Source organism: Ostrinia nubilalis, chromosome Z, assembly GCF_963855985.1.
Source record: "Ostrinia nubilalis chromosome Z, ilOstNubi1.1, whole genome shotgun sequence".
Taxonomy (NCBI): Eukaryota; Metazoa; Arthropoda; class Insecta; order Lepidoptera; family Crambidae; genus Ostrinia; species Ostrinia nubilalis.
In genome coordinates, this window is record NC_087119.1 from 23021306 (window position 1) to 23034011 (window position 12706).

A 12706-nucleotide genomic window follows, 5' to 3' on the forward strand; every position below is an offset into this window, starting at 1 on the left:
TCATACAAAGAATACTAACCGCCTCGAGTTGATACGGTTACGATCCCTTTCCGGGTTGATAAATGTGCTACGGCCTTTAAATGACGCGGTTTAATATGCAAAGGCTACGATTTTTTAGGTCAGTTGGGAGTGTCACCGAAATGATGACATAAGGTAGTTAATGCACTCATGCGCATTGGAATGATTTTTTCCATTAACAAAAAATGACTGTTGACAGGTGACATCTTTTCCCTTGGACAAACTAGGTCCACACTAGAATTGTTTTTATGATTATCCTGGTTATTTATAAGAGCAACTCCTAGGACTAGGACTGAGGGGTTAAGTTGATTTTTTCTTTAATTGTTTACCAATACAATTATTTCAAATTAAAAAAACATATTTTTTAAAACGTGTTACACCAAAGTGTTTAACACAGTTTGGTCTAACATTTTTCATAACAACACTATCAATATTTTAGCGATTGTTAAAGTGACTGTTAACTGATTGTTGTGTCATTTATGCCGCATTGTTATAACAAAAGTAAGTTTAAACTAAAGTTTAAGTAAGTAAAAAAACTGATAAAAATTGCTACTTAACGTTCAGGCGCTATTAAACATCGCGATAACCTATTTATTTTATTTATTCCACAATCCACAGCTCTCACAATTAAAACAGCTTATTAATATTATTAATAATCACGTGCAAGAACCAATAAAAGATTAACGCTATGAAAATCAGATTTATTAACACTTAACGGTCCGCAAATCTACATAATATTCAAATTAATTTGTTTTATATTCAATTCATTGAAATAAGAATAAATATTAATTGGCTTTCGTACACTACTCGTCAAAATTACCTTTAGATAGGTATAGCGATTTTCTTTCAGAGTGAGGTAAATTTAGTAGAGGAAGGGGTGGTAATTTGGACCCTGCTGTTTTTTTGGAACCCTTTAATATCACAGAAACAGGCAGTGACATGTACCAAAAAACTATGTAACTACGTTGTACTGATACCATAGAGCATATTTGCTACCAATAACGTCGATTTTGCATCGAATTTGATCTGTCACACACAGCTGACATTTCACGTCAAAATCAAACGTTTTTTTCTCTCCGTTGGAAAAACTGTAAAAAGTGTTTTTTTTAGTATAAGACAAATTCTGTGCGTGTTATAGGGAGTCCATACAGACTAGTTTAGATTGTCGAAGGTAAGTTTTAATGTATCTTTTAACTAGATGTGATTTTCTTGGTTATTTGTTAATTTAGTTAGATTTTGAATTTGGAACCCTATAGGTGCGGGTAGTATGGAACCGGGTTCCAAATTACCTGCCGCTACTTTGCTGACTGGATCTCCCTACAAACACCAACTTGAGGAGTCAATCAAATCTATAGCGCAGAGAGGAAAAGGTCGAGGAAGAGCTCGGGGACGTAGTGGAAGGCAGGGTATGCCAAACCCTTCTAGACCTCGCTCGAACAGGCGGGAATCTTCCTCTTCGGATACTACGATGTCATCTGTTTCTTCAGGTAAAACTGCGGTGGCAGAAAATTATACCACACAAGCTCAGCCCACAAGCCACGATGATTATTGTATTTTTTGTTCAGAATGTTTCTCAAATAATCAACAGGGTGAAATTTGGATTCAGTGCCAATCTTGTGAGTTGTGGGCACATATTGATTGCTCAGGATGCGAAAAAGAATATTATATTTGTGATTTTTGTAAATAAATTTGTTTCATACTTGTAATTTGGAACCCGGGTTCCGTAATACCCGCACCAAAACTCAAAACACGTTTTTTTCATTTAGTCAATAAAGGTAATTATTTCCTATAACGAGTTGTTTTATTTTGTTAATCGTTCCTAATATAATAGCTAATAAGTTTTGAAGTATACAAAGCCACTTTTCAAGATGATTAGTCAAATAGTTTTATTTAAATATTCAAAAAACAAAGTAGGGTTCCAAATTACCACCCCTTCCTCTATATAAAATGTATGTAGTACATGGTACATATAACACACATAAATTGCACATTACATTTTACATCTAACAGGTTCTGAATCTGACAGCAATTTTACACAAAAAAAACATGTACTTACCTAAACCTTCGTATTTGACTATATTTTTTTGACGTTATGGATTGTCGTTATGGGCGTTTAACAAGTTTTTTCCCTAACAGAACTCTCCCTCCATCATAGAAATAAATAAAGGAAAATAAATATATTTTCGACAATATTTTTTTTTTAATTTGAGCATTTTGAATATCCGAGATATGTTATTAATGTTTCAATTCAACACACTATTTTCAATACCCACAACGTATATGCACTAAGCTCTGAGCACACATTTACACACCTGGTCAACTCGGTTAATAGCAAGCTTTTTGTAAGCTCACGCCACGCGCGAGCTTTTTGTGGAGGCCTCAACAAATGACTCGGAAAATCAACTTTGCAATAATTGCAGGGTTTCTAACAATTTTATATTCATGATTGCTACTTTCTTTCTACTGAACTGTTTTGTCTAACTTTTTTGCAAAGGTTTTTATGTTTATTTAAGAATTATACATACTACAAAGTATTATACATATTAGATGTAAGAGTTCACTTTTATTCATACTGGCGTAAGTGAGCAGATAATTTATTATAATATCCAGTAATTGAACGCATACGGAAACAACAAAGTGTGGTGAGTACCAGTTCATGGGTGCTAGCTGGATAATAAATAAAAATAACATCACGTTCTATTTTTAAACCAAATGGAACCCTTCTCCCTTTCTCGATTCAAACACTCAGATTTAAACGTATTCCACTTTCGAGATTCAAATTCCATTCGATAACGAAATTAAAAACAAGGAAATAACGTTATCTCCAACCAGCCAGGAGCCGTGAAACCAGCTCTGAGAACTAGTATTCGCGTCACTGCTCCGTATCTTATCACGCCCGTTCACACGTACAGCGTATCACTCGATACACTGAAGTGATCGAGCGGAGAACGGTAATGGAACGAACGATATCTCGCGTCCAAAAGTTATCTACGACTGTCAAGGGAGAGGTGCGCTTTGGAGCGTGATGGGTTTATCGCGGAGTTGTGTCATAGCGCATCTGCGGTTGACCAAATTAGAACTCAAACTACTTTTATACTGAACCCTTATTAATAAAGCCTAGATAGATAATAAGAGCAAAAAAAGTAGCTATCCAAATAGATTAGATAAGCTTAGTTTTTCCCCCTTTTCTCATACATTTTGACAGTTAACAAAGTCAGAGAGATTTTTCCTCACTTTAGACGAAAAGCTTATTGAAGAGTTATCCATCTTTGCCTACTTCTAAAGTGCAAGGAACTATTCCTTTAGTGAATAATGTGGCCTACGTGATGGATGGTCATATAAATCTAGTATTATAGGCACTAAAGCGCTCCTGAAAAAACATCATTCGCTACGGTTCGACAGTTCTCATCAATCAAAGTGTTTTAAACTGCATTTTTATGCAATGGAGACCCAAGAGATATTTCACGCTCGGCTGGCTTGTAACTAATCGGCGTATTGTATTAGAAACTAGGTTATAATATTACCACCCATGAATAAACACAATATTAAGGAGCTCTCTAAAGATGGTTTAAGCTTAATGCTATCACCTGACCAAGTAACTTATAAAAGCACAATAATGTTATAAGTATTGAGAAACAACACTGAAGTCCTAATTCAAACTCAAGTTCCAATTACACCAATCACATCCTTCGTTAGACATACTCAAGAGTTATTTTACAATAAAGATTATATTCCGCCCAAATTAAGATTTGAGCTTGGGTAAACATCGTCCATCCAACACAAAGACAGAAGCAGAAAAGCCACAATTCTACAAACAAGATTTCGCACACAAGCAAACAGGTTCCAAAATGACAGGGCATCCGTCCATTCATCAGCTATAGGACAGTCGACTATTTAAAATGCGAAGGGCGTAATGCCCTAACAAGCCCCACGAACGATGTCATTTTGTACCGCGTTTTTGTTTAAAATTAATTTTGCGATCGTCTCGTGCCTTTCTGTACTTATTTTTAAGTTATTGTTTCGAAATATCAGTTAATTGGCTGTCACTTATTAGTGTAGTGGATGTTCTTAAGCCAATTATTATTAAATTTATTAATAACTACCTTGTTCAGAATCGGTAAACTTCACTCTGAGTCGGTTCTCGGTGAATTTTTTGCCTTTTGAAACCGCTATACATGTCGATTTTAATGAAGTGAATGAATTTTTGTGTTTCTATAGACAAGTTCGGCCGTTATTGGTGTGTATCTTATTTATGATATCGGAAGGCAATTAAGAATAACCTTTGTTATAAAAGCAGCGCTTTTACGTAAGAAACGTTTTATAGTTTTTCATGAATTGAAGTGAAGTACCTCCAGCCACGTTAGTATTCATTATAATGAGGTATTATTTTCATGTTATGTAAAATCTTAAAAAATATCTAGTTTTTTCGGTGAAGGTTCAGTTGAGTGAGATGTTGGGTTACAGTAGAGAACGTTTCTCGTTTAAAAAATACTGAACGACGACGAAATTTCCAATATGTATGTACCTAGTTTGATATATTATATTTTTGGGGGAGACCAGATCAAATAATTTAGAGTCTGCAACATTACCCTTCATTTTCCTTTCGGGTAGAAACGGGATTTTAAGGAATACAAATTCTGCGGCGACGGCGACTGCAGGCACATTTCGATAAGGCCCGTTACACACTGGTGCGTCGCGTTTACCGCGCAAATAAATTGTATTGCAGTGGTAATCAAACCTGAAATTAGGGTTACCACTTGTTGTATGTGCCAGGGATAACTAGTATGACATAATATCATTTTGATGTCCTTTTTAAGGGGAAATGCATTATACATTATTACATATTTGTGGCCTTGATGGAAGCAACAGGCTTTATAGGACTCTGTAGGGAGCGAAACTCAGCCTTCAAACTTATCCACTAGAAATCTAAAGGTATATTAACTCTATACCAACAAGGCAGCCCCTCACGACAATTACCCATACCCATAAGTCTTAGCCATACAAAAAGAAGATAAGAAATCACTTAAGGTTTTGTTAGGGGATTGCATGTTTGAATCAATTATCCTAAGAAGTTATTGAAGTGCACGTTAAGTTGTCAGTCTCGGTCACTAAGCTCAGATGTAAAGTAAACAGGACATAGGCAATTTTTTGTTGGTGTGAATTATCATCTGTTATTGTTATCAAGATATGTATGCCATAGAATTAAGTTGGCCGTGTCGTATGTAGGTAGACTCTTGAATCTTTGGTAAGTAAACTTCGAAGCAAGTGACCAATCCGATCCAGTTGGATACAGTTATTTGCATATAGTTTGGAAAAATATTTATGTGTCAAAAAATACTGAAAATTGACTAAAGCGGCAGACTCTTATCAAAAATTAAATATACTCTACACTAACTCTTAATCTAGTAAACATACGGGATTTTCCAGAAACTCTAAATTTTAGTAATATAATGCATCGCCATCCCTATTAGGAAATGAATTCGAGCACTCAGAGGGTTAAGTATAACTTAAGTTTATGTTTATTGGTTTATATTGGACCAAATAATGGTAAGGCGACGTCATTTATGGGTGTTAATTGAATACGAAATAATGCTTTAAGATAATTCGAATGGCTGAGATTGATGCAAGGACATCTGACAAAACAGGCGAGTAAAATCTTTACTTATAAGATATTTATCTATACTAATACTAATAAATAATATTATAAATCTAAAGAGTTTGTTTGTTTGTTTACTTGAACGCGGTAATCTCAGGAACTACCGGTCCGATGTGAATAATTCTTTCAATGTTAGATAGCCCATTTATTGAGGAAGGCTATAGGCTATATACCATCACACTACGAGTAATAGGTGGAGAGCAAAAATGAAAATGTTGCGAAAACCGGTGAAAACCGTACGAAGTCGCGGGCGGGCAGTTAGTTATGACTAAACGCAGTCGTGTTTACTCAGCTTGAAGTGCTAAACTCTTCTTTCTTTTATATTCCTTTAATATAAATACCTGGGTAGCTTTTACAACTCTTATGGGCTACTATCGTAAAGTTGTCTGATATGTCTCAATCTGGAATTGAAGTCGAAACTTAACCATTAAAGGCGATAGCATACTTACTTATCAACTCGAAAAGGGATCAACATCGTATCACCTTTCGCGAGTTGTAACCGCGAGGCAAGGCGTTTACGTTACGACGTTTCGGTGCGGATAAGTGTGCGTTGCAGTATGGAGTTTCATACAAAGAATACTGACCTCCTCGAGTCGATACGGTTACGATCCCTTTCCGGGTTGATAAATGTGCTACGTCGTTTAAATGACTAGTTAGAGCAACCTGAGCAACCAAGTGAGAGGTCAGAGATTAAAGTTTATCAACAAATGACAAAAGAAAATTCTCCTACAAAAGCAAGTAACATATTATTTACTGCCCACTGTGCAGTTTAAAGGACGATGCCCACTGGCTCATACTACATAAATAGAAATGTTGCATCAGTCTACGTTACAGATACATTATTTACATAATAATATGCAAAACAATCACCTTAAGTAAAAGTTCTTATTTGAAACTATGTATTTGAAACCATGTACCTACCTACTACGAACATGTTTACAGCTCTATAAGATTGTGAATGTGTACTTAACATAGTTTAATATCATACCGGAAGAAATATTAAAAAAAAAATGCTTGGCATTAAAAACACTAACCACCGCACTTTGGTAAGAAAAGCAAAATAAGAGAAATAAAAAGTGGCACGCGCCGGCTTTAAGAACATTTTTTGACTACATTTACGGAACCCTGCCATCTATCTATAGACAACTTGAAAACTCTTTGTGATCTACGGAACATTCTGAATGCAGTCGTTGTGCAAATATTGCCAGAGTAGCCCTAGGTGATGCAGTTGATGCAAAATCGCTAGAACACTTTGGAGAAACAATAGAAGTTGTATTGTTATCACACCCACAGGCGGGCGGGCCCTGTTCTGAAAACTGTTGACTTTTGAGTTACGAAAATCCGCTACTTGCACTGGCCCCGTCTCTTCTGAGCAAATTTCGTGAGGTACCTACACAAAATAGAAAGCAAATCTAGAGAAACTATAGTCCAAACAGCACGAGATATCAGTCAGATGAAATGAAATTAATAAAATATTTTTTTAAGTAAACACTTTAAAATTACAAGATTTTTTCAGTTCTCTTAAAAGGTTAACCTGTGTAACTAAAGTCAAGCTCATCCTCAATAACATAGTCTCATCTGTGTTTTAAGATGCTGTCTAATCTATATAAGATCTGTCACACTATATGCGGTCTGCGGTCAGGTCAAAGTGAACGCAGCCTGCATCATGTATCCAGTATTTGTTGTTTTAGTCACATTTGCACAAATTCTACGAGTACAAACTGCGCACTAATAAGGCCATTTCAGCAATAAACGTGTTGTCTTTGATTCTTTTGACAGTTAACTTTAATGTAGAATGTAAAGAACCCTGTACATACACTGTCAACGTCACTAATTTTAAAGCGCCGTAAAACAAAAGAGGCGAACTGTCGAGCAGCCACCAATCTTTACCGACCATTAAGCTTATCTAAATGCATTTTTTATTTGTCGCCCTCTACCTACTGTTTGACAATTTTATTGTGAGATTACATTGGGGCTTTCGTAAAAGCTATTTTATTGGGCACTACCAAATTTATTTGGCAGTGAAAGTTTGTATTTGGTCGTTGTTAAGTTTTTCAGATTACAGGGCCGAACTGAGGGCCATATAAAAGCTTAATTTATTGTTTTATACGTAACGTGGTATTATTTCTCTATTTTATACTTTTTGTTAACTTGTTATGTACTCGTATTATGTTGTTTGAAAGTAACGAAAAACTACAACTAAATTTTATTTAAGTACATTAACAATTGCGTTAAGTAGTTAAGTAATAGTGCATGTTTGTGAGTAGACTATTATAATAATATTGTAAGGATATTTCTTCCCTAAACTGATTTGTATCGGCAAGGTATGATCTAAGTAGTAATTTTCAAGATCCCGAATTCCCATAGCTCTCCGTGAGAAGGAACCGCTACTGCTGCGTACAAGGCGTTCATTTCGTATTGCACAAACATCACCGAGATATAGCCCTCATATTATTAGTATTTCGGGAATTCCCATAGTATTTGTTGTGCGCGTGAGAAGGGCGCGGGCTCACGCGGCGCATTGTGCGGGGCCGCCTGCGACGCTTTGTGCGCCCCGGGGCTCCGCCGGGTGTTTATTTGCAAACACGCCGCGCGCCCTCCCGCTGGGTCCGGCCCTGGTTAGGGCTGACGACAGCACATTTATCTAAAAGTTTTATTTTAAAAAGGTATTACACACTAATATTCCTGTTTAGCTCTTCAGATAAGCTAAACTATTAATAAATGATAGGAGTGAGATCAACTATTGGTTCATGGCAATCAGCAGCCGGTCGATAGGAATGATACTAACGTCCTCTTGAATCGACAGTCCAATGCTACTCGTAGTCTATATCTGATATAAATATACGATGCAACAGTAGGTCATGGGTTACAGGCAACGGAGTTTTTTTTTTTTCACAGTAAAAATAATTGTCTCATTCTATGGAATAGTATGGCATCCACGATAAGAAAACAAACGCGACGAAAAAATAGAGTATAACCTGTTATTAATTAAAGAAATATATAGGTTTTCTCAGTTAGATAATAAATTAACAAAATTCTTTGTATAATACGTTAATCAGAATGTTCAAGATATGTCTAGGAAGTCTGAAGTAGAGCGCAGTTGAGAAACGAGCTGAAGAATCTGACTACAAAAAGGAAGGCAATAATATATGTGCAGTGTTTGCGTGTCTGTCTGTAACAAATTTGTCTTGTTTCAAAACAATATAAAATACAACGAGCCAGTATCGTGTTACAGCTGACTGACAGCACTACGTAACGGTTACTAGTGCGAAACTGCACTTCAGTTTACAGCTTAAATTGACTGTAAATAATACGTTCAGAAAACTAGTACTAACAAGTAACGGGTGGAGGCTACTACTTGACTTATTCTTATTTCTTCTTTAGCTTTAGGCCGCGACTTCGCTCGCGTGAATTTCGATGTGATACAGAAAGTATTTAAATTAAATTAAATGTAAAGGACTTGTTTTTTTGTGAAAACTAATGTACATTGTACATAGGTAATAAGTATTATCTTGTATAGGTATAATAATAAGTAATAGGTTTGTTGTCGAAACGAAAAGAAGAAGAAGTATTCTCTGCCATCTTTTATTTAGAAAAGTAGCCTACGTTTTTTTCCTAGGTTCCATAAAATATATTTTTACCAAAATTCATCAAAGTTGTTCCGCCTGTTTAAGCATGATAAACAGGCAGACTAAGCTACTTTCCCATTATATTTATGTGTCAACCCTAGAATCAGCCCGGCGCGATTTGTTCCAGGGCTGAAGGGCTCCGGTAACGCGATCGGGCGCTGCGCGAGCGCCGCTTCCGCGTTTGCGGGTTTTGTTAACCCCACTGGGGTGTTTTGGGGTCACAAGTTTTTCAACAATTTGCCTTTTACGTTTGCGATATGGTTGTGTTATTTTTTTGGTCTAACAAAAAGTACAGTCGCACATCGGAATTAAGATTTTTGTTACTGCAAAAAAGGAGCTATTGCAGCTGGATAAGATGCTACAGTATAAATTACTGACTCTATAAGGTCTTTAAAAAAAGCTTTTCTCTCATTACACTTGTAATTGGTGGTAGAATACTATATACCTACATGCGATTAATTTTTATAAGTACTAAAAATAATTTAAATCACACACAAAATTCAGTACAGATATTTTTATTAATTTATTTGTTTAAATTAATCGGAAAACGTAAGCCGCATGTAATAGATTACATGATTGATGCATGAATAGATGTATTAATCATTAATTTCCATCCATCCAGTTTGATGCAATATTTAAAGTAATACATAGTTAGCTTTCAGGAAGTTAGTTTCAATTTAAAATACGGAAGAGACGCACAGACCGACACGCTATGAAGTCAATACATAAAAACAAGTTTCTATGACCCACCTTTCAACTGTAACATAACTCGCACTATACCTAAATTATGTACATATATTATTAAACTTAAATATATCCCAAAATTATAGCTAATAGAGTAAGAGCTAGTGAACGCCAGACCTACGTCATTTTATAAAAACTGAAAGTTTGTCAGCGTATGCTCCCAATATAGGATATAATGTTGGTGAATTATGAAGTTTGGGTCATCGTGGTTTTGGGAGCTACCCTAAAAACTGCCTGGCAAGGAGTTGGAACTGTCAAAACTGTCTGGCTGTTGTGAAAAATTCTATTAATTATTGCCCAAATATTATACATAAATATCAGATTTTATGGTATAAGTCTAACTTTTACGGTGGCTTTTTCAGTAGGTATATTCAATAGACTGTAATTCTACTGACGTTATTACGGCGTTCACTAGCTCTTAGTCTATAAATCTCATAACTGTGAAAAGTGGTTTAACTTTAACTTCTGCTTTGATGAAATTAGTTTAAACGTTGACAATGAGGACGTTAAATCGTTACAGAACTTTTGTAGTATCAAAACCATGCATTTAAAGCTATATTTAATACCCCATAACTGAGTCGCGGGGCGTGTCTGAGACATTATTTGTATGAGACGTAGTTTGGGGCGTATGCGGGTCTTTCGCAGAGACCAAACAAAACAGGTCCTATGACGTCACTCACACACACACACACCCTATCCGCATGATAATTGCATAGATTTTCAAGTCGACGCAGCTCGCTTTTTTCCAATCGCGATAAAATAAAGTAACAAGTAGGTACAGGTGTTTTCAAAGCGGCGTAAATATAGACTACAATGGCGGCGGTAATTTGGCTTGGACTCGGCGCACGCGCACTTGAAACTTACAAAACAATTGCGCCGCGTCACGGAACATCTCATGACAATAATCGGTGCCTTGAATTATTTTATAAATTAAAAGCAAACACATATGCGAATATAATTATTAAATATTTTTAGTCAAATTAGTATAGCAGTAAAAAAATATTTTTAAATTAATTGCCCATCGCATTATACAGGTTAAAAACGATTGATATATTTTGAAATTGTCAATAGGCACACCTATTACTAATTTCAAAATATGATTTAATTCGTACCCATTTTAATGCTAACTGGGCACCTTGGACGAATAAACCACTGGACATGAAACCCTCTAAGAATCATATGGAAACACGTTCAACCAATTTTTGCGGGGGGAGAGGTATGACAATTGTCAAATAATGACATTTAGTGCTGTAAATAATCGTTAATTTTTTTGTCGATAATTATGTAAATGAACGAGTGAATGAATGAACCTAATGAGATAAAATTAATCATGCGTTGGATATCTTTATGTACAAATTATTTAAATAATTAATGAATTGGATTGATTTAGACATAATATGCAACAAAGTCAAGTTAGTTACACCATATACAACTAAAGAACGGCAGGACAGATTTTGAAATTGGGATATTGTGTTAGAAGTTCTATAAGCAGTACCATCCCTCTTATGTATTGATTGCCGCATTGCAAAGTTCTTGCAAACCAATTTTATTTTTGGTGAGTACCTACCTATGTCTTGGCTGGATGATGCTTACGAATACGGTAGTGAGTAAAAAACTTTAATATTTGTGTTGTGTATTATACAGGGTGTCCCAAAATTAGCACGTCACGCTGACACCAGAGGTAAATGAGCTTAAGACGCAAATAAAATTGGTCATATCTTAAAACTTATAAAAGTTTTCTACGGACATATTTTGTTTCTATGTCAAAATAAATATGTAGGGTTGAGGGGGGGGGGGAGATAGGGGGGGGAACCGTTGGTACATTTGACAATTGACATAGACAAGACAAACTATATACGGTCCGAAACAATAAATAATTAAGAACTAATTGTCATTTAATAGTTATATTACAATAATGTCAGTTTCTCATGTTTACTTATTATCATCAAATACATTTTGTTTTAAATCTTTATTTAACATTTTTCTATTTAACTAGTAAAAGTTGTGTGATTAAATCGGACCATAAAACTCTGCTGTCAAAATTCGAGTTTCAAACTCATCAACAATCATTCCGATCAATCAATAACACACTGACAAAAGGACTTCTTAGGCTAAACTCTATTCACTATAAAATCACGCAAACCCAAAAGTTTGACATAGTCACTAAATGTTAGCAGTACCTCCAAGCTGTACTTTTTCTCATAACTCCCTCTACCCACTTTCTTCTTATATTTAGATAAACTGGAAATCTAAAATTAATTTGAATAATATAAGTTTCGATAAGTTTATGGACAATTTTCAAGCCCTATACATCATAAAAAATAAATGTGAACGAATGAATGAAGCATATAATCCAACCAAATTAAATATGCCACATGTTTTAAGCATTTACCTGTACAATGAGAACTTTTTAAAATTACGTAATTATATTTTGTTTACATATCAAATTTTATTTATTTTATGAAAAAATAGCTACTTTAGTAGGTTGAAAATGTAATTACGCGTGAGAAGAAACATTCTTTGAGTGATTGGTATAATTTTTACAAAAAAGTACGGCGCATTTACCCATTTTTCGTAATAATTTTACTCTTCGAGAGCTCGCGTCATACTGACAACCTGAAAACATTTACCATGGCAAATTAGCCTTGGCAAGTGCTAG

The 12706-nt window shown here is 35.3% G+C and overlaps 1 protein-coding gene and 1 long non-coding RNA gene across 2 annotated transcripts in view; one reads left to right on the forward strand and one right to left on the reverse strand.

Moving 5' to 3' along the window:
• The window catches only part of LOC135086711 (protein apterous-like), a 145593-nt gene that overhangs the window by 65579 nt on the left and 67308 nt on the right, over window positions 1–12706 (reverse strand). The gene's annotated exons all lie outside the window — the stretch shown is intronic.
• LOC135086723 (uncharacterized) lies at window positions 1122–1810 on the forward strand. Its single transcript, XR_010260580.1, has 2 exons — window positions 1122–1189; window positions 1275–1810. It is a non-coding gene; the product is annotated as an uncharacterized LOC135086723 (long non-coding RNA).